Source organism: Crotalus tigris, unplaced genomic scaffold (assembly GCF_016545835.1).
Source record: "Crotalus tigris isolate CLP2741 ecotype Arizona unplaced genomic scaffold, ASM1654583v1 scf7180000018923.2277400, whole genome shotgun sequence".
Classification (NCBI taxonomy): domain Eukaryota; kingdom Metazoa; phylum Chordata; class Lepidosauria; order Squamata; family Viperidae; genus Crotalus; species Crotalus tigris.
This window is the reverse complement of record NW_024097276.1, coordinates 845583-867686: the sequence shown is the minus strand read 5'-3', so window position 1 is coordinate 867686 and position 22104 is coordinate 845583. Positions and strand designations below refer to the sequence as shown.

The following is a 22104-nucleotide window of genomic DNA, read 5'->3' as shown; positions in this document are numbered from 1 at the left end:
CTTTGGTCAATATATGACAACCAACATTTTGTACCAATTGTAGTTTCTATCTACTCTTCAAAGGCAGCTCATGTAGAGTATATTGCAATAGTTCAAGTATGCAGTCATGAACATATGAGTCATCATCATGAGGTCTCCTGCTCTAGCTATGTTCACAATTAGTGTACCTGCCATAAGAGATGAGAAGGGTTTAGAATACTTTTCCCAGTTTATTTTGTTCTCTCCAAAGGGAGGAGAGCAAGAGATTTATGAAAAGGATAACAAGGCAAGTTAGAAATACAGTATATGATTTCCAGATGTAATGAATTCAGTTGGTGTGACTCTACAGATGTAGTCACTGTTGTATGGGAATTAAGACACTCTCTTCTTCACCCTTTTCTTCTGTAACATAAAGTGAAATCTTATTTTCACTTGTCTATATTCAACTATTCTATTGATATTACCTAGCCAAGTAGCTTGGTAGTTTGCAATTTTGAATACTGATTGAACATAGAGATGTATTGTGTTATGGGGAAAATAGGAAGACAAAGGATTGTTAAATATCTTCACCCCCTTGAGTTATTTATAAAAATGATAAAGAAGTAGTATAATAATGATGGGATGTAAATAAATTAAATAAAAAATAAAAAGTTACACAACTATTGCATATTTAGATGTTACACAAAGTATGAATTCAACTATTTATCTTAAATAGTCTACATCTAACACAAGTAATATGCAACAAAGTTTCTTTAAAGATATAAGATTGTTCTTTAATTGGATACCTCAAGGCTCAGTGAAAGAGTCTAAAGTCTCATTTTAAGCTTGAAAATTTTGCAAATACCTAATGTTCAATGATTAATTAAAACATGTATGATGAATCTTACTGCATAGGCGAGCTTGACTTCAAGATCTCATTCTTATTGGCTGTCTTCCCATAAGAATTTGTCCTGAAGCTCTTACACTTGTCTTCCTGCTGTGATATTTATTTTTCTCTGAACCTGGTTCCCTTTTATTGTATTTGAAGATTTAGGGGGCCTGAAGGGGGACATCTGAAGAGAGGTTTGTACAGTTTCATGTTTAGATTTGATGTACTAGATGTTTTAAAGACAAAATACTTTTGATTAACACCATTAAAGAAACATTCATAGGAAATATCTCACGAACTCTGACAGAAATTGAATGAGATAGATTCAAATATTGCTATAGAATCTGATTTCTCTTCATTTCTTCTTTGTCCCACTGCAGAGGTTTTTTTCAAGGCTTTGACAAGCTTCTTGTTGTAAATCCAATAGGAAAAAATTGTCCAGTTTGCTCTCTTGGTTTATCATTTGTATTTCTCTTTAGAATTTTAATTTCTGTTGCTGAGCCAGTGAAACATCCTCTTCCAAGTCATTATCTTGGCCTATCAGTTTAAATCTACTTTTGACACTATCTTTATCTTGTCACATACTGTAATATTTGTTCTACACCTGTCATTTCTCCAATGACATCTTTTGGACATAGTCTATCCATAGAACAGTTTATTTAGAGTGAAAAACTCACCCAATGAAGAATGTTAAACTTGTTCTGAAAGTCTTTAATAGCTTAGAAATAGTTAATGAGCAATTTCCAAAAATGTTTAGAAAGTAAGGTTAGTGAACTTGCTGTCCTTTAAAAGGTTCTGCATGGTTGCCAGCAAGATGGCTGATCTGTCTCCTGGTGCTCAAACCAATGGAAAACCATTATCCTGTGATCTCACGTGAGGTAGTTGTCTGGAGCATATCCAGATGATCTCAGAAGACATTTCAAAAAACTGGTCTACCCACTAATTTCTTGGTCCTTGCCATGGTTGTTGGTTTGCTTTCGCAGAACCATTTTTAGTTCACCATTTCTCCCCCAGAAGTTGACTCTTATAGTTTTTAAGAATTATTTGAAAACCTATGAACCATTCTGTTTTATTTTTGTTTTTCTTCCCCTAACATTTGCACAATAATTTTGTGTATTTTTATTATTGTATTTAAATGTTTTATTGTAAACTGATTTCAGATGCATTTAATAGAAAAAGAGAACAGAGTTGGAAGGGACCTTGGAGGTCTTCTAGTCCAACTCCCTGCTCAAGCAGGAAGTCCTATACCATTTCAGACAAATGGTTGTCCAATCTCTTCTTAAAAGTGTTCAGAGCATGGTGGGCACAGCATGGTGTATCTTTATATATAATCTCCCCATATTTTGATCAGTCATTATCAATTTAATAAAAAGTTTTTAATTAAAACTTTTAAATATTTAATTAAATATGTTTTGAAAAATATTTACTCTTATGACCCTGCCTTTTGGGAGTGTTGCATATATGTATAAATAAAAAAATGTGTCATGTGCTCAAATTTCTAGGGAGGATTTTTAGGATGACAAAATTAGAAAGCTAGACATTGTATATTGTTTATATATTTTTCCTTATTTGTTCTTCCTTATTGTCTTAAATTCAGAGTGATCATTATTTCAGGTTAATAAAACAGCTAAAGAATTTTATATTCTCTGCCCCTACTAAAATCTCTCATCCTTTCATAGTAGAAATCACATGTGCACTGCAACAGGGTGGGCAATTAATTTTTCCAAAGCGCCACATATGAAACTGGGACTGTTGTGGAGGACCAAATAATCAGAGTAGAGAATTTATACGCACATGCATACATTGAAAAAGAATAGTGGTCACCTTCAAAATAAAAGTGATGTAGTTCTATTGCTTGCATGGTGTAGGAGGGACCGATCTACTGGATCTCCCTTGGCCTTCGGAGAGACTAGTGTATTGCACCTCTGGTGGCATGTGGAAGGGCAGGTCCACCCGCCTTCCAAGTGCAAGAGGGACCTACTGACTGGGCTTGCCAAGGCAGTTAACTTCTCTCTTATTGGTACTTCTGGCAGCAAAGCGCTATTTAATCTATGATTGACCTTACAATGCCAGACAGGAATAACCAAAGTGCCAGATGTGGCCTGGCAACTGTGAAATGCCAAGGTCTGCACTGCAGTCATATGGCAGTTTTTTTGAAGCTACATAAAAAAAGCCACATAGTAAAGAATGTTAGGGACACATAAAAAAAACTTTGGAAGCATAATAAATAAATGACTGAAATAGTCTGATTAAATTGGAATTAAACACATTTGCATTCTATTAACTCCCAGTGTGTCAAAATGAATTAAATTCTTATCTCTTTAACCTGTGCACAGTGAACATAGCTTTTAAAGTCTGATTCATTACATGCGAGAACACATACAATCTTGGCACCATTATAATTACTTTCTTCTCTTTTCTAAACAGTGAAAATTGTGTAATGATATCAATTCATAGCATGTTTAGTGCAAACTGTTTATATTTTTTTACAAATATCTAGTAAGAACAAACATCATTCTCTAATGTTTTCCTTTGCTGCCACAAACTTTTTCAAAGGCCCGTGGAAACTTCTTCAGGATCCCAAGGGATTTGTGACATATTTAGCATCCTATGTTATTAGCATGGGTTTTTGGATAACCTGCACATTTTGTTTTGTTTTATTTGTGGCAGGCAAACTGTCATGCAATCCATAACATGCTGATGTATATCCTTTGTTTTACTCCAGTCAAATAGATATAATAGGCTTTTGATTCAGTCTGCAAAATGTGAACCAAGAACCAACCTTCCTTCCTTCCTTCCTTCCTTCCTTCCTTCCTTCCTTCCTTCCTTCCTTCCTTCCTTCCTTCCTTCCTTCCTTCCTTCTCTTTTCTGTTTGTTTCCTCACCCTCCAGCCATAACCTACATATTTATATTTTACATAGAACCTGAATATCATTGCTAGTATTTATTTAAGCTCCTTTGTCTATTAGTTTTCATTAGTCTGATGATTTATTTTCTAGAAACCATATTTCAAATGTATTATGTATAATATATAAGAAGGCCATTTTATTTAAATTTGGTTAGATTTGTTTAATAGATACGCACAGTCAATTTTGTAATTGATACCTATTTTCTAATGCTGATCTCCAAATCTCATAAGGTCAGCAAAGTTCCTTTTTTTCGATAGTGTGTCAAATTTATTCTTTATTCTGTAAGTATACAGTATGTCTTAATAAATTGTGATATTTTTCATTTATGTTTTCTGGGAGGATACCCAATAAAATATTTGAAGTTTCAGTTTTAAATTCATTTTTAGGATTTTTTGAATATTTTTGATATATTTATTTTAGTAGTTCTGAGGTTTTCTTTTACATAACCACCACGTATAATAACATTTTCCTTCTTTGTATGATGTTTGTAACATTTATTTATATGATTTGGCTTCCTTGGTAATTATTAACAAAATTATATACCATCAGTAAAACATTTTATACCAAATTTATCCTAAATTATATACTGGAGTAAAGTTTATTGATTTCTCCCCACAGTTCTGTACTATGATTATTTATTTGAAATTTTGTATCTGCCTTATGATTTTTGATTTGTTCCATCTCTGTCATACTTCAAGAACAATCTTAATTTTATTTATTTATTTATTTATTTGTTATCCCAATTTTATTATTTTTACAAATAACTTAAGGCAGCAAACATATCCAACACACTTTCCTCCTCCTGCCCCACAACAACCCCATAATGCAATATTTGATATACTGTGAATTGTAAACTGATACCTCATTGCATTTAACGTGATCCAGAATTCAGTTAGTGCAAGACTGGTGAATGTGCAATTTATTTATTTATTCTGCCTTTATTATTTTTTATAAATTCACTTGAGATTAGCTCATTGCAATTGTGTTTGGGGTTTTAAATACTGCTAATCTTTGTGTGGCAAACTGGAGAAAACTCATGGATGTGATCTAAAATCTAAGATAACAATGAACTTAAAATATATATATAAAAAATCCTGCATCTAGGGATAGATACCCTCTCCCCTCTCCGTATTGAACAATATGGAGAGCACATTAACATATTTTTTTCAGGTCAGAAATGACCAACCTCTGTACATATATTTTTGTTTTCTATGTACTGTGTCATAAAAGCTGCAGTGAAAGGCAGTATGAGATATTATATAAACAACCTTACAGTATAGAACAAGAGCTGCTGGAATTCTGGTGACAAATCTGTCATTGTACAGAAGCAGAACTAGTACACAGTTACTATAATTAGTATTACTGCACTAATGCTCATATCACCTAAATATATCGATGCAACATTTGGTTTCTATGCTCAGTCATGACATAATTTTACAAAGGCTTCATTGAGGGACAGATTATCAGCTTGCCACTTTTCACAGGGTTAGAAAAAGAAAACAGTCCATTGTTAGGAATCCACAAAAGGTTGTGCTTGGAGAGACCACCTACCTAGAAATGAGTTTACTTCTTGATGTCAGCTGTTGAAATTCTACCTCTTCCTGGGTATGGAATTTTCTGGGAGTTAAGTCTTGTAAGCAATCCTGATTTTTTGCTGATAGAAAGGAGGGTGGGAATAGTTTCTTTATGAATATGTAAAGATCTAATCTTTGGCTGACTTGAATTGTAAAGTGGTAAAAAATCATCTAGACCTTTGGTTATTTCAAACAAAGTATTGTGGGATCTCCTATAGCTGCTACCCTTGGATACTAATGGTTTTTATAAGAGCAGAAGTAGCAAAGTGCTGGGCTCACACAAAAGACAATTCATTAACAACATAGAATTTATTTTTTTATGCAGATAGCCTCCTGAACTTTGATTTAAGAAGTAACAAAGAAAGCACAGTTTTACTAAGGATTCCTAGATATGATAAGAAGACTATTTTAAATACAGTCTCTAATAATGTTCAGGTTGAATTGTTAAGAATGAGGGGAAGAGTCTTACAATATTAGATTTTGCAAAAGAAAAGGACATGGCTGATAACTAACACTTGGTTTTTCTTGCAGTCCAAATAACCTATACATTTGAGAATTGAGGGACATATTATACGCATATAGCACAAAGGAACTATATATTCTGGGGTCCTTGGGATTCTCTGAGCTTGATTGTTTTCTTACAGATAGTTTCATTACCAAAGGTAACATCCTCAGTGCTAGTAGGGGTAGGGTTTGTTCTCATTTTATATACCAGAGGCTCACCCCATTAGTGTCGGTGGAAGTCTTCTTGGTGGTTCCTTGATTGGGTTGTTGTTTACTATTAGCTTGTTTGCCTGAGTTGAGAAGTGATATTTTTTGTTGTTCCTGCTAATGATAGAGCAAATGGAGATTTCATGCTCTCAATTTATATAGAAATGAACACATCACTAAGAAGGTTAATACTTTTTTCTTTCTTTCTGATGGACAGTTTTCTAAATGCCTGGATCTTATCAGGGTAGGACTATTGAAATACCTGGAATACAACCTGAAATTCTACAGCCCAAGAAATGTTTGACTGGGCATTCTGCTGAATATACACACTACATGCACACATCAGTTAAGATCTGTTGGCTCCCAAACCATAGCTCTTAGTTTTGCTATGATTGAACCTTGGTCTGTTCCTCCCCATCCAAACTCCCCTAGCCTTGAGACCTTGAGGCAGAACATTGACATTAGTCAGGGTCTGAAACATACAGGTGGATAACATCAGCACACTGATGATATTTAACCTCTGTAACTGGATGACCTCCCTTAACAACTTCAGGTACATATGAATTAGGAGAAGAAAGAATGTGAATCTCTGTAGTATCACACAAAGGAAGGTTCTGACTGGAACTGTTCCTAAAGGAATGAGGAGAACCAATCAACCCCATGCCTCTCAATCTTATTTTTTTGAGCTTGTTCAGAAGGATACAATGATTCAACCTAAACAGAGATCATCTTATTTTTTAAAGATCATAGAATTGCTATTAAATAAAATGAATTTTATTCAGCAGTATTCTGAGATTAATTTTAAATCTGTTGGTTTCATGAATACCTGATTGACCTAATGAGAGTAAATGAGACCCAATTAGTACAGTCAATGCAAAATTTGGATTCTTCTGGTACAAAACTTTTTATGAAAGACAGCCATGAGCTGTCTTTTGCCTTTAGTGCCTCATGAAAAAATTAATGCAGATACAAAATGTTTCCTGATATTGTTATGTTTCCTAATATTGTTGAGGAATCTATGTCCTTCACAACATTTGAAAGAAGATATAGATGCTACTTTGACTACTAGTGTAGAAAAATAAGATTTAGATCAGGGCTTTTCAACCTTTTCACCCATTGTACCACTTTTAGGATATGGCAACATCCGAGTACCACCAGTCACCTAGCAAGGTGTCAAAAACTTGATGACCAAAAAAAAAAAAAAGAAAGAAAGAAAAGAAAAAAGTGATAAAGTACAGGTAGTCCTCGACTTACAACAGTTCGCTTAGTGACTGTTTGAAGTTACAATGGTACTGAAAAAGTGCCCCCATGCCACAGCCGAGCAAGATGCCTGCCTGCCCACTCAGCAGAGCTCTTCTTCCTGTCCAAGGTTTTCATTGTTGTGAGCATTTCTGTTGAGGATTGGCAGCAGGGGTGGGGTGGGGTGTTTGGTTTTTATTCCCCCCGTCTGCTGGGTGGTTGCAGCAGGTTTTGGTCATTTCACATGACCCTGGGACACTGTGACCGTCATAAATATGAATCAGTTGCAAACAACTTAATGTAAATCACAAGACCTTGGAGATGCTACAGCGTTCCAGCTGATTGGTGCTTTCCAGCTGATTGATGCTTCTTCAGGGCTCAGCTGAAGCACCAGGATCAGCACCGAACTCCAGCTGGAGCCTGGTGCTGATCCTGGCACTTCCACTGAGCCCTGGCAGCCCCGAAGAAGCGCCGATCAGCTGGAAAGCGGCACTGATCCTGGCACTTCTGCTGAGCCCTGACAGCCCTGTAGCTCCAGCCATCTCTCGCTCAGGCTTGTGTGGTACTGCCACCGGTTCAGCTCATTCCTCTCCCCCGCTACCACTTTTCTAGGATGGTCGCATACCACCTGCCAGGTGCCAATGTACCACAGGTGGTACCCGTACCACTGGTTGAAAAGCCCTGATTTAGATGACACAAATGTCATGGAAAAAGGGATAATATTCCTCTTTTCCCAAGTTTATTGGTTTAAATTAATTTATTTCATAGTTACATATTTTTAGGGGAAAAATTACAGAATTTCACATACAACATTTGTGTGAATGAATGATGAACTTGAATGAACTTGAAAAAAATCTCTTCTGCTTCCTTTAGTATATTCTCAGTAAATATAAGACAATGCTCAATTTACAGATAAGAAATTTGGAAAGGAATCTAGTGCTTTTGCAGATAAACATTCAGCTAAAAAAATAAACACATTTGAATTATGTTTCCTTCTGTTGTATCTATTCACTCAAATTTGTAAGAGATATTTGTTCTTTGCTCTGTTTCCTTGCTACCTTTATGGAATTGGATGCAAAATTGTAAAAAGTATTTAACAAGCAACTTTCTATATTTATTAGCAAATCTCTCAGCAAGAATTAATGTTCCCTGCATATTCTTTCCCCTTTTACCCTTTAAATTAAAAATATGACAATAAAATTCTGGAAATATTGTTGAGGTGTAAATGTTGAAATCTTGATACAAAATTCAGAAAATGGAGGAGAATTCAATGAAAGAATGTTTATAGCAAGAGTGTGCAATTAATTTTCCTAAGGAACCACATGAAAAATTGGGACTGTTGGGGAGGGCTGCCGCTGCTGCCCCCAATACTGTTGCCCCACCCATACACCCAACACTGCCCCACCCCCAGTAAGAACTGGAACCATCTGTGAGCCAGATGTGGCCCATGGGCCAGAAAATGTCCAGGATTGGTTTATATGTTTGAAAGAATCAAAATCAAATTTTAATCTAAATTCATATCATATCTCTGATATTTGCATCAATCAATCAATCTATCAATCAATCATCAATCAGAATAGAACTGGAAGGGACCTTGGAGGTCTTCTAGTCCAAGCCCCAGCTCAAGCAGGAGAAATCATTTCAGATAGGTAGCTGTCCAGTCTTTTCTTAAAGACTTCCAGTGATGGAGTGCCCATGATTTCTGAAGGCAAGCTATTTCACTGGTTAATTGTCCTCACTGTTAGGAAGTTTTTCCTTATCCCAGCCTGGTTTTCTCCATGATTAGTTTCCACCCATTGTTTCTTGTCTTGCCTTCTGGTGCTTTGGAAAATAAATTGACTCCCTCTTCTTTGTGGCAGATACTACTAGCATGTCCTTGATATTATGCCATTCCATTAGTCCTATTCCAAGAATGTATTATGCACTCTTCACTTGTTTGTCCTCTAAGTACCTAGCTGACAGAGCAAATATGTTCTTGTTATTATTATGTACTGAACTAAATTAAGAACCACATTCACAACTCTTCTGGCAATAGCTCTGCTGGAATATGGATGTGGGAACATAGTATGTGGATTTTGATTGATCTCCACATCAACATTAATCCATGAATGTAAGGTATTTGTTGTTTTGGTGACTGACCAGATGGCACCCCTTTTCCTTCCCTGTATAATGTCAGCAGGGATAAGAGTTAAACCTTACATACTTTAAGATAATAGCATCTGCCGAAACATTTGAAGTAACAAGTTAGTTCAGAAGTGCCAAAAGAGACCACGTAGTTCATATTTCTCTGAGCTTCAACAGAGGTAGAAAGCTAGATCTGTCACTGTTCCCTCCCTCAGTGCTCAACCCACCTAATTATAGAATGTGCTTTTCTCTAATATTTTTGATAGATGGCTACGCAACAAAGCTATAGAAAGTTATATATGCTCTCCAGGCAGCGTACTTTTCTGCTGAATTTGATGTTAACATTTAACCTAAATCTGTCTTTGTGATTTCAAAGCTATATTTACTTTTTAGAAAAATTATGGCCCCAGATTCACAAAACAAGGATGTTTATTCTGAGTGTACGCCTGTGTGTTGATGGGTTGCCCCTCCTCTTATGTTGATGCAATATTTAATTATGTTTCCACCTTTCATTTATACAGCATTTAACAAATGCAACTATTTTATGCTAGATACAACATTTGTAAGACTATTGTTCCTGCTAAACATAGGAAGTCAGTTTAAATCAAATTGGGGACCAGCAAACTGTGAAGCTATACTTTTTAGGTTTTTTGGCATTCATTACAGTCATAATTATATGTTTAATCATACTACTACTATTACGACAATAACACCACTACCATTGTGACAATTGCAAGAGCCAGTTTGGTTCTAATGGTTAAGGCTCAAGACTAGAAAGCAGGAGACCATAAGTTCAGGTCCTGCCTTTGCCATGAAAGCCAGCTGGATGACCTTTGGGCACTTACTCTCTCTCAGCCTAACCCACCTCACAGGGTTGTTGTTGTGGGGAAAATAAGAAGAGGAAGGTGTGTTAAATATGATTGCCACTTTATTTGTAAAAATAATAAATGTAGTATACAGATAAATAAAATAAATAAAAGATACATTTGATGATATCCTACGTTATCCTACAAATGGACCTTGAGTTTATTTGGAAGTTTTAACAGAGGAGTACAGCTCTTGTATACCCTTGATCAAAGATCAGTTCACTCTTTCTATTTGGGATGGTGGCCCTATAATATTTCATCAAGCTTGCTGTTGTGTCCTGAGCCTGCAAAAGCAGGCTCGGGACGTTGCAATGGTCCTGGGCTGTTGCAAGCTGCCCGGGACCAGACTGAGTGGCGCCAGCCTGCACGCATGCGCAAGGTGCGGAAGCGTGCCAGTTTGTTACCTTTTTGCCTGGGGATTCTATTAAAGGAGGCAGAGAGGCCTGCGAGCCTCTGAGTTGTGTCGGAGAGAGCTGCTGAGAATAAAAGCTGTTAGAATCAACAGAATGTGTGCTCTTCTTTCGCCGTTGACTCGAGGACTCAACACTTGCAGCTGCCAGAGGGATGCACATGGAGCAATGAGGGAGGATGGGGATACCCACCTAGCCAGCCAGATCTGCTGAAACAACCTGAGTGATCAATGGAGTGACAGATGTTGCAGCCAGATCGCCTTCACAGTTTGTGCTAGTTAATGACTGCAATAAAGTTATTTATATTTGAGAGTAAATTGTGTTTAAGCAGGTAGGAGTGGACTTTATTCTAGGTTCTGATGATACCAGCCAGAGCACAGACAAACTCAATGAAGTAGTACAAAATCGGAATATGTGGAGAGACCTGGCCATAGAACTACTAAGAGTCAGACATGACTGACTAGATAATATCATGCACCTGTTTATTATCTGCAATTAAAAGAAAGCTTTTATAATTTTCTAACATGCCACTATATAATTATGACCTCACTCTTGTCACACACCTTTGCCTAAAGTGGCTCCATGAAAGTATCACCATACTAAAAGTCAATGCTAGGTACTATTTCAATAGAGCTTGTGAAGACAAGGCAGATTTGTGCATCTCTTCCTGAAAAGTGTGCCTCTAAGCTTGCCTTCCATTAATCTCGTATCCCATTTCAAATTGGCTTGTTTGACAAAAAGACACTTTAACCTTGGAACTTTCTTCAGAGCTGCTACTGCTGCCGCTATCAAAAAAAAAAAAAAAAAAAAAAAAGACTAGCAAGAAGACCCAACCATATCATTTCTGCAGGAACTACTCTATGGCTCACTGTGCTGTGAATGATATAACTTAGATGTCCAGCTGTGCACAAGTGAGACTATCCCTCTTAAATGTGTTTTTATCTTATTTAGTTTTATGCCACTTTCTCCAAATGCTTGTTTAAACTCCAGTGCACAGAGTCCTATTAGGGATGAATGGGAATTTCAAAAATCTCAGTCATACTATCCAGCAGACATCTAACTGGCTTCTGTATACAACAATTACACCTCTGTGAACACGACTGCAAGAAATCTTATACATAATACATTCAGATGTATTGTTTAGTTCTTCAGCTTTTTCAGCAGTCTTCCTAGTAATTTTCCTGTCATTTAAAAATGTGCAGTTTAGTAAATAGCCCTTGGTAACATTTGGGGGCTATTCCAAGGATTGACATTGACAGGGATGATAGCTATGCAGCTTGGTTGGCTCTTCCTTTCTTTAATTGAATATGGATGGGTGAATACCATGCAACCATTTTAAGGTAATAAGGTTTGCTCCATAAAAGTGCAGTGATAAAATACCTCACTTATTTAATTGGATTTCATTCATCTTATAGGCTGCTTGAGAACATATTGCACTTTGAAAGCTTATTTTGGAAGCTCTTTGAAATAAAATGGAAAATTACCTATATTTTGGGCCTGTCATTCAAATGGTACTTTTCCAAACAGTAGTAAAAGTTTATGTCACTGGATTCTTCTTAGCTGAAACAAAGATAGCAAATGTTTTCTTCAGCTAGTTGCTCTCCACATTTCTGGAAGGTACCACATTGGGGAAATTGAATTAAGTGCAAACTAAGTAAAAGTTTAATTAGTCATCATGCTTTTCTCCTTTGTAAACTAGAAGTCCTAGAATTAAAAGTTACTACTGGATATTTGGAAAACTGTGCCAAGTTCTATGCATTCACTCTATAGGCAGATCTACTAATATATATGGCAGAATTGTTCAGTGTGTCTGAATAATTGCTGCCAAAGGGTGAAGGAGAATATACGAGCCAAGGTGAAAATTCTCTTTGCAAAGCTTACGCTGGGAATAGAAATACATTTCTACAGAATTCAGTATGGCTGCTGTTGACAGTTCAGACAAAATGCTTTGGGATATGACATCTCTTGGCTACAACTTTACCCAGAGAGGGAAAACAGGATTGCTAAAGCATTGAAAGACATTTGCATAGCTGACAATTCTTGTAACAAAATATAAAGTCAGCCCATGGAGTCTACTCTAAAGAGCCAATTTTGTTGAAAGGAGCCTGGATCCCAAATTCTGGCAGTGAACAGACTATGTTTCAAGAGTGTTTGTTAAGAAAGGAAGAAAAAGATGAATGCTCAGAAGAAGGATTGGCGGAGACTAGTTTCAGCTGCCAGCTAAAAAATTATACAGTCTTCTGGCATTTAAGTGGCACTTACAATAAAAACAGCCAAGCATTGATGTTGAATTTCAACCAAAATACAGCAAAAATATTGCCATTCCATGTTTACAAAAGATTCCAAATGTATGCTACCTATAATACCCTACGTGAATAATCTTGAGTCATGTTAGAACTTTTAATATTTTATTTTATATTATTTTATATTATTAATATAATTAAAAACAGTGAAAGTCCATGGCGAAATGTTCAGCCCTACCAAACTCTTAAAACTTAACATAGAATTATGAGCATCATCTTTATAATATTATCTACCTATGTTTTAGGCAAGTATCTGAAAAGAATGACAGTTTTAAATTGTCATTTTCTTTTATATAAAGGGAAGAAAAACAACCCACTAGTTATAGACCAATACAATCTGGAGTCTCTGTAGCCTTTTAAAATAATTTTGATCTCATTTGTAGGGATAGGCTTTGGAGAAAACTTGGAATATCTTCCATTCAGAGGTGCTTGCTCACAGAGTGCTTGATAACATGTGCTGAAGAATTAGATGTGATCAGCAGGATCAATTTTAGAAACCAGTCTTGCCCAGGAAAGTATGCTTATAGGCATCCATACTTCAACATCCATATTAATTTCTTGGCAAAAAGGAATTCTTTGGTTAAACTAAATTGTCTAGTCCTCTTGTTATTCCACACTCTTGACTACTGGTGAAGGACTTTGTAAAATCATAAGGATGTAACTGGGATTCTTTAGCATTTAAAATAAATACTTGTTTATATATTAAATGGATGCATAAATATTTTCTGATTGTCAAATGATTATTATTACTAACTCAGAATAGATTTTTTGAACTTGGTTCAAGAGACCAGTGCTATCTTAGGTTTTGCTCTGAAAGACTTGATTGGTATGAGTGCCAACATGGGATAGTCTGTGCAATTGATGCAAATGACAACTATTACTAAGAGAAAAGTAATTCTGAGCTGAGAGGGTGATGAAACCCTACTTATGCAACCACTGGAATATGACAATTCCAGGACTGGAATATGACAATATTGGGGAGGGAGAGGGGAATATCAGGAAGACCCACAAAGAAAAAAAGCAACCAATTAATTATTGAATTATTTTCTAATTCCTCAAATTTTCTCAGATAAACTGCACGTGTGGGTTCTATGCAGACATGTAGACCTGAGAAAGTTGGATGTCTCCTCCACATCCATGGAAAGGGAATCTCCAAATGTAAAATTCAGGTATGCTTTTAATGCTTTAAAAACATACAACAAAGCATATAGGTTAAATGTTTCACATCTACATGTAGCACAGATACATCACTCACAGTTATCTTTAATCTGTATAACATATAAGTAAGCCAGAATTTCAAGATGATATGCAATTCTAAATAAAGCTAAATAGAATAAGCTTTATATGCCAGCAATGCAAATGTAAAAAGTATCATTCTGAAAGGAGAAGAAAAATACATGCATAAGAAGAGAGCAAGAAGGAGAGAAACAAGATCTCTGTGAGATCTTAAGCAATAGGAATGATTATTCCTGAGTTTTCTGTTGCATAGAAATTTAAGCCAATACATTAGAGCTAGATAGGATAAAACTGTTCAGATTGTGTGTTGCAACTAGTGTTTGGTGGCTTGAGCTAATGGATGCAGTATTATGTTGTTGGTCATTGCTCCAAACTTTTAGGAAGAGTTATAACAGATAGTGGATATCAGATTTTTCATTGTCAATATGTACATGGTCCAATTATACTATATTGATTAAACACAATAATGGTTAAAGCATTGGGATTGGGACTATTAAGCTTCACGTCTCAGTCCTAGCATAAGACATAACTAGGTTCTTGTGTCATGTTCTCTCAGTCCAAACTATTCATGATGAATTGCTATCATGAATAAAGCCACCCCTGCTTATGATGCCTTGAGTGGAAAGCAGGAAATTAATGCTATAATAAAGAAGACACACATAAATAAACAAACCGTAGCTATAAATATATGAAAAGATTAGTCACCAGCATGTTCTTCTACATCATCTACTTCTGCAAGCAACTACTGAATGGGAAAGTAGAGAACACACTTATTGTCTATGCCTGGAAATGGATTTTCTACTGATCCATTACCAAGAAACCCTTTACAGTTCAAGGAACAGCATTAAAGTGAGATGTTGGATTGGATACATGGGTTTTATCAGCAGAATAGGAAGTTGAGTCTAAATCACCTTGCATAAGAAGAGATAAGGTAATCAGTATGGCAATTCACACACACACACACACACACACACACACACAGCTTTGGTTACATAATTTACAGTATGTGCTAGGGTTTTCTACCAGGGATAAATTACTCCTTCTTCCCATCTGCAGAATGTTTAAATGTTTAAATCATATTGAATATATTGGTTTTCTAGAAACAATAAAGCAATTTCCTCTAGCTATTAGGAAATATAATTCACAAATATTTTCTATGTCTTTGGAAATAAGGAGACATATTTTCTGGAAGGACTATATTAAAGTAATGGTAAACATTCTAGAAACAAATGATGGTGAATCTTGTGCTTTTGCCAAGAAAATGACATGGTGATGTGCTTGAAATCAGCAAGAATCAAGCTCAGAAGAAGGCATTACATTTTAAACATGTTATGGGAACCTGGGGTAATGATTCTAAGCCTGTCTTGAAAGCATGAAATAATTCATGTAGCACTTTTCCAAAATCAAACTAGACAATGCTTTTGTTCTTCTACAATGGAATTCTTGTAAAGTTGGAATCTCCAAGAACCCCCGAACACTGCTAAGCTTTTAGCATAAGGGAATAAAAAGAGGAAAAATGTTTGCATCTCTCTTTCTTCATTTGGTTGTTATATGCATAGAATAATACTCTTATCTACATTTGGTTCAAGCATAGGATAGATTTAATAAAAGGTTAAGTGGCAGTGTTGGAGGGACATTTTATCAAATGTTTTCCTTTCCTGGAAGCCCATTTTGGGATCTGTGCTGTTGGAAAAGCTAGTTTTGTGGTCAGAAACATTAGCCTCAGAGCTGGGAGGGAACTACTAGTTTCTAAAGTCAAATGAGGAAATAGAGATTCGAATGGTCTCTGTGATGCCATCCTAGAAAATTAACAAAATATGAACCGAATTAGAAATGGTTGAACTGTTATATTTGTGACATGTACCCTGATGTGCTATATTCCTACACTGTCACATTACATGCCATTTGGTCTCCCTCCAAACTGCTGTCACTCCTTTAGATAGGATTATCAATATTAAGCAATATTTATTCCAATTGTTGGAAGCAATTTCCTCTTTTAGCTAGCTTAGATCTGAAAATATCATGCCCATTTGCATGATGGCTCTGGCAACACAAATGGAGATAATTGTGACCGAAGTTTAGTATATAAAATTTAGATTGTAAAATGATTTCTGAGATTCTCAGTATGTAATGATAAACATTTGCTGCTGTTAACTGAGGTAGTAGTAGTAGTAGTAGTAGTAGTAGTAGTAGTAGTAGTAGTAGTAATAAAGATGGAAGGGACCTTGGAGGTCATCGAGTCCAACCCCCTGCTCAGGCAGGAAACCCTATACCATTTCGAATAAATGGCTGTCCAGTCTCTTCTTAAAAACTTCCAGTGTTGGAGCATTCACTGCTTCTGGAGGCAGGTTGTTCCACTGATTAATTATTCTAACTGTCAGGAAGTTCTAGGTTGCTTCTCTCTTTGGTTAGTTTCCATCCATTGCTTCTTGTCCTACCTTCAGGCGCTTTGGAAAATAGCTTGACACCCTCTTCTTTGTGGCAGCCCCTGAGATATTGGAACACTGCTATCATGTCCCCTCTCATCCTTCTCTTCACTAAACTAGACATACCCTGTTGTGTCCTGGGCCTGATGAGGAAACTCAGCAGGCCCAGAATTGTTGCAAATGGGCCCGGGCATTCTAAAAGCTGCCTGGGACCAAACAGAGCGGTGCCAGCCTTGTGCACATGCGCAAGGCGCGAAGAAAGAAGAACTCTTATTGGTTCACTCTGTCCGGGTTCAAGCCCTATGAAAGACCTGCATGCCTTTTGCTTCTTTGCTTGGAGTTGGAGTAGGAGAATAAAGCATTGTTGTTTGTCATCATGAGTCTTCATCATTCGCCCGCAAACGGAGAACATAACACTAGTGAGGAAGGTGGGATCCTTGCAAGCTGAAGAAAAAGATTTAAGGATTTACCAGGAAGTCCTGAAGAGGGGAAGTTGGCGTCTGAATCAGTGTCCCAGCCTGCCAGTATAGCATCTCTGGAGGGTGAGCTCGGCTAAAGGACCCTTTCCCCAAACAGCAGCTTGTAGAGGAAGCGAGTGGTGAAGATCGTAAACTTTACAATGTTGAAGATTGGCCGCTTGACTGATTTCGATGTCTCCCACCCAGAGAGATGGAATTCTTACGTAGCATGAGTGGAGAATTACTTCAGAGTAAATCAGATTAGAGAAGATGGCCTGAAGGCAGCAACTCTTTTGTTTGCCTGTGGACAAGAAGCTTTTTACATCGCAGAATATCTGGTGGCCCCTGCACCTCTGGAGTCAGTAGCATATGCTGACGTGAAGAAAATGTTGAAGGAACACTTCCGGCTGAAGTTATCCATCATTGCTTGGAGGCACGCATTCAAGCAGAGAGACCAGAGGCTGGGTGAATCTGCTGCGGATTTTATTGCAGCCTTAATGCAAGCAGCAAGACCTTGTGAGTTCAAGGATCTGGAAGAAAGGCTGCGAGATTGCTTTGTTTGCAGTTTAAGAAGCAGAGACTTGCAACAAAAGATTTTTGCAAAGGAAGATGTCTCCTTCCAAGATGCGTTGCAAGAGGTGGCAGCTGAGGAAGCAGCAGGCGGGGCTGTGAAGGCCTTGTGCCTTGCTAGAAATCCTCCAGAAACAGTTACCATCCATCAAGAGGACGCTTGAGAAGGATCAGAAGTGGATCCTGAAGAGGAGGTTGACAGGCTTCACCAGCCAGCTGAAAGGAGGCAGAAGGGATGTCCGGTAAAAGCCACAGCATCTCTTCAATGCTTCGGGTGTGGAGGACATCACAAACGAGCGGACTGCAGGTTTCGCTCCACCATCTGCAGGGCGTTTGGCAGGCAAGGCCACATTGCATGCATCTGTTTGGGTCGCCAGAAGGTTCAACCTCGGGAAGAATTGCTTCAGAAAGGTACCAGGGTCCCCAGCCAAAATAGGGTGGGTTTCTGTGCATCGCGCAGAAGTATTCTAAGAACAAGAACACACAAGCCCCTTAAGAAGAAACTTTCCCTTAACGTAAGGTTGCAAGGGGTTCCCTTACTAATGGAGTTGGACCCAGGGTCTGCTCTTTCCATTATTTCAATTAATACCTTTAAAAGGATTTGCTGCAGTAGTGGCCTTTGAGTTAAACTCAGGCCATCGAGTCTAAGACTCACTGACTTTCAAAATTCTATGGTGTGTGTTAAGGGGGAGGCCACCCTTAAGGTACAGTATAAGGATTTTGAAGGTTCCCTAGATGTGGTGGTTGTTGGGGGTGATCGTACAAGTCTTATTGGACTCGATTGGTTCGAGGCCCTGGGAATCCAGGTAACTGGGCTCCACAGTTTGCAAACACTGGGCCTTGCAGAGGTTTGCAAGGAGTTTGCAGATGTGTTTAGTTCAGAGCTAGGATCCTTCACGGGGCCTCCCATTTTGCTATGGTTAGACCCAACCATCATGCCCATCAGAGGGTACCTTTTGCCTCAAAGGTAAGATAGATGCTGAACTGGACAAATTGCTCCAGCAGGGCATTTTAGAACCTGTGGATTCTAGTCCATGGGAAACTCCCATAGTAATGCCTCTAAAGGCTAATGGGGAAATACGTATATGTACAGACTACAAGTGTACACTGAATAAGGCATTACAACAGCCCGCTTATCCAGTCCCTGTTGTAAGCCACATCCTGGCCTCCCTCAAGGGGGGGCACATTTTTGCGAAGCTTGACCTGGCACAGGCCTATCAACAGCTACCTGTTGATGAGGCAGCTGCAGAGGCCCAGACTATTGTAACTCACAGGGGGGCCTTCAAGGTCAAGAGACTGCAATTTGGGATCAATGTAGCTCCTGGCATATTCCAAAGTGTCATGGAAAGCACACTTCGAGGTATTCCTGGGTTCTGTCCCTATTTAGATGATGTCCTCATTGCTGGAAAGTCATCTCAAAATTTAGCAGAAAGATTAAGGGCTGTCTTGTTTCGTTTTAGAAAATCAGGCCTTAAGCTATAGCAGGATAAATGTAAGATAGGAGTCACTTCCACTGATTTCTTAGTTTCAGGATTGATGCCCAAGGCATTCACCCTGCTGAAGCTAAACTACAAGCTATTCAACAGGCCCCAAGCCCCAAGTCCAAGAGTGAGCTACAAGCCTTCTTGGGGCTCTTAAATTTTTACCATGCATTTTTCCCACAAAAAGCTGCAGTGGCAGAGCTGTTACATAGGCTCTTAGACAAGCAGGCTCCTTGGCAGTGGACTAAAGTCCATGACAAGAGCTTCAACGAGGTTAAGGCCTTGCTCACTTTTAATGCTGTTTTAGTGCATTTCAATGAGCAACTGCCTGTTTGCATCACATGTGATGCATCTCCTTATGGGGTGGGAGCAGTACTTAGCCATCTGAAGGCTGATGGGACACAAGTCCCTGTGGCCTATTATTCAAGGACTCTGTCATCTGGAGAGCGGAATTACGCTCAGATTGACAGAGAAGCCTTGGCCATAATGGCTGGTATAAAGAAATTTCATGATTTCTTATATGGCCGCTATTTCACAGTCTATACAGACCATAAGCCTTTGTTAGGGTTGTTTACTACTAACAAACAGACACCACATATCATTTCATTCCTCACGAAGGGTGACATCTCCACAGCTGCGTTTCTTGCCTGTTTTTCTCCCTCCATTATCTCAAATATTTTCCCACCACTCTGTACTTAGGAAGGAAGGAAAGAAAGAAGGAAAGAAAGAGAGGGAGGGTCAGAGGGAACTCCTGCCTTAGTCCTGCCCTGCTGCCCTTTCACCATCCCCTTGCCCCCTCCTCCTGGCCTATCCTGGGGGTCTCTCATCCTATTGCTAAGGAAGCTTTGGATACAAAGCCGGGTCTCCTCCCATGGAGAGGGAATGGGTCTCCCTCTGACTTTGCCCTTGTACCTATCATGAGCAACCTGGCTAAGGAGAGTAAGCACAGCAGCAGCAGCCTTGAGGAGGAGATAAGTGCAGCTGGGTGCCCCCTTGGGGAAATGGGGCTGGGCTTGGTGCTGCGTGTGCTCGAGGGCCAGGCTGGCATCACCATTCAGCCTCCCCCGCATGCCTGAGAGGAACAGTGAGGCTCCTCCAGGGGACCATGCCTTGGCACTTGCCCTGGTCCCACCCCCTTCTGCCAGAGACCCTCAGATCTGTCCCACTCCTGCCCAGGCCCCCATGGGCACCCTTGATGCGAATGATGTAGAGCTGGCCATGCCCACCCTGTAGGTCACACCCACTCCGTCCATGCCCACCCAGTAGGCTGCACCCACCCTGGCCACACCCACCGGGCCGCCCGAGGGCAACCGCAATGCTGATGCGGCCCTCAATGAAATTGAGTTTGACACCCCTGTACTAGTGGAATCCACCAGCAGCTTTATGAAACTGTAGCACTTGGGTATTTTTTGACACAAGTTTCAAGTACATTTAATTTCTTGCTTCACTACCTGATCTTTCAATGTTCAAAATTTGTCATGTTATTTGTTCCTCTTGCCAAAGATGAAGGCTGATGGTTGTATGGCTTATGTGGATTGTATTATATTCCTGTATACCATAGATTGATCCATAATACTCAAGCCTTCACTAATTATCTGCAAGAATTGAAATAACTCTATAATGTCCACCTTTGCATGATCATCTGAACTCTTTCAAACTCATGAAAGTTCAGAGAAGTCAATTGTTAATATATTAACAAATGCTAGCATTAACAAATATTACAATAAAGAAGTATTACAATCTTAGTCCTGCAAAAGAAAATATAGGTGCGAAGAAACACAGATTCTCAGGGAAATTATCTAGAACTTTTCTGAAAGGTTTTTGGTGCTTTATAAGCATGTTTATTAGAACTTGTACTTAGTAAAAAGTAAACTTATTCAAGAATTAATTATTGTACACACACACACACCACTGTACTTCCAACTACATCAAATATTTGTAAAATCATGAATTGGTGGTTTAGAAGATGGAAACTATTTCAAGGAAGAAGAAACATTTGCAATAGTATAATTATTGTGCAATAGTAAAATTTCTCTTATGGCAGAGTGTTGAAAGATTTTGGAAGGTTGGAAAGTTTTTCAGATAATTTAAGAAAATTATAAAAATCTATTCTGCTCACTATGTGATCTGAGACATATTAAAACTGAAACTTTCTTTTGTTAACAATTGCTTTAGAAAGAAAAAGGATTCATACCAAAACAGTAACCTCTTCCTATTTCTTGTATATTTCAACTAATGGATAAATTTCAGTTCCTTTTTCTTTGTGCCAAATATCATTTGAGAAATCCAAGTTTCAAAAGCTAAACTGTTTCAATTCCTATATTGCTTTCAATGTGCAAAATTAGGTAACCATTCAGATTGAAAATAATGATGTTACTACTTTCCCAGTTGGTGCTTTATGTATAACTTAGTAGAAATGAAAACATAATTTGTACCTGGTCAGAATTCTTCAGTTGGGCTCTGCTGTACTTTAGAAATTATTTGGGAAAGGTATTTCAGAGTGTATGAAAAGAGCACCTTTATACAACTGCTTAAAATAGCATAAAATAGAAATATAATTTCTTGTTACATGATGTCAAGAGAAGATAGCATTATAATGTGATCCTAGGAAAAGATGTGGCTTTAAGTAGTGACGGGCAGGTGTTGTGTTTGTAGACCCACATTTTGAAATATCTTTCTGGATCTGAAATCAAAGCCATGCACAGCCTCATGTTTTATTCTCTCACTGCATATATTTTAACTCTGATAGAATGCAATAAATGTCTGGACAGAAAATAGACAAGTCTTAGTATAAGTTACACTCTGCATATATTTTAACCCTTCTCATACTATTTTTAACTTTTAGATTTGGAAAGAGGAAACAAAAAGAAAAAAAAAGAACATGTTGAAATGCAACACAGAGATCCGGAAGAAGCTGTTGAGTATTTGGCTTTGTGCCTTTTCAAGTATG

General features: G+C 38.0%; 1 long non-coding RNA gene across 1 annotated transcript; it reads left to right on the top strand.

The window, feature by feature from the left end:
- The first annotated feature begins 919 nt into the window (after window positions 1-919).
- Window positions 920-22104, top strand: LOC120314387. Its single transcript, XR_005558419.1, has 3 exons — window positions 920-1041; window positions 14053-14152; window positions 22000-22104. It is a non-coding gene; the product is annotated as an uncharacterized LOC120314387 (long non-coding RNA).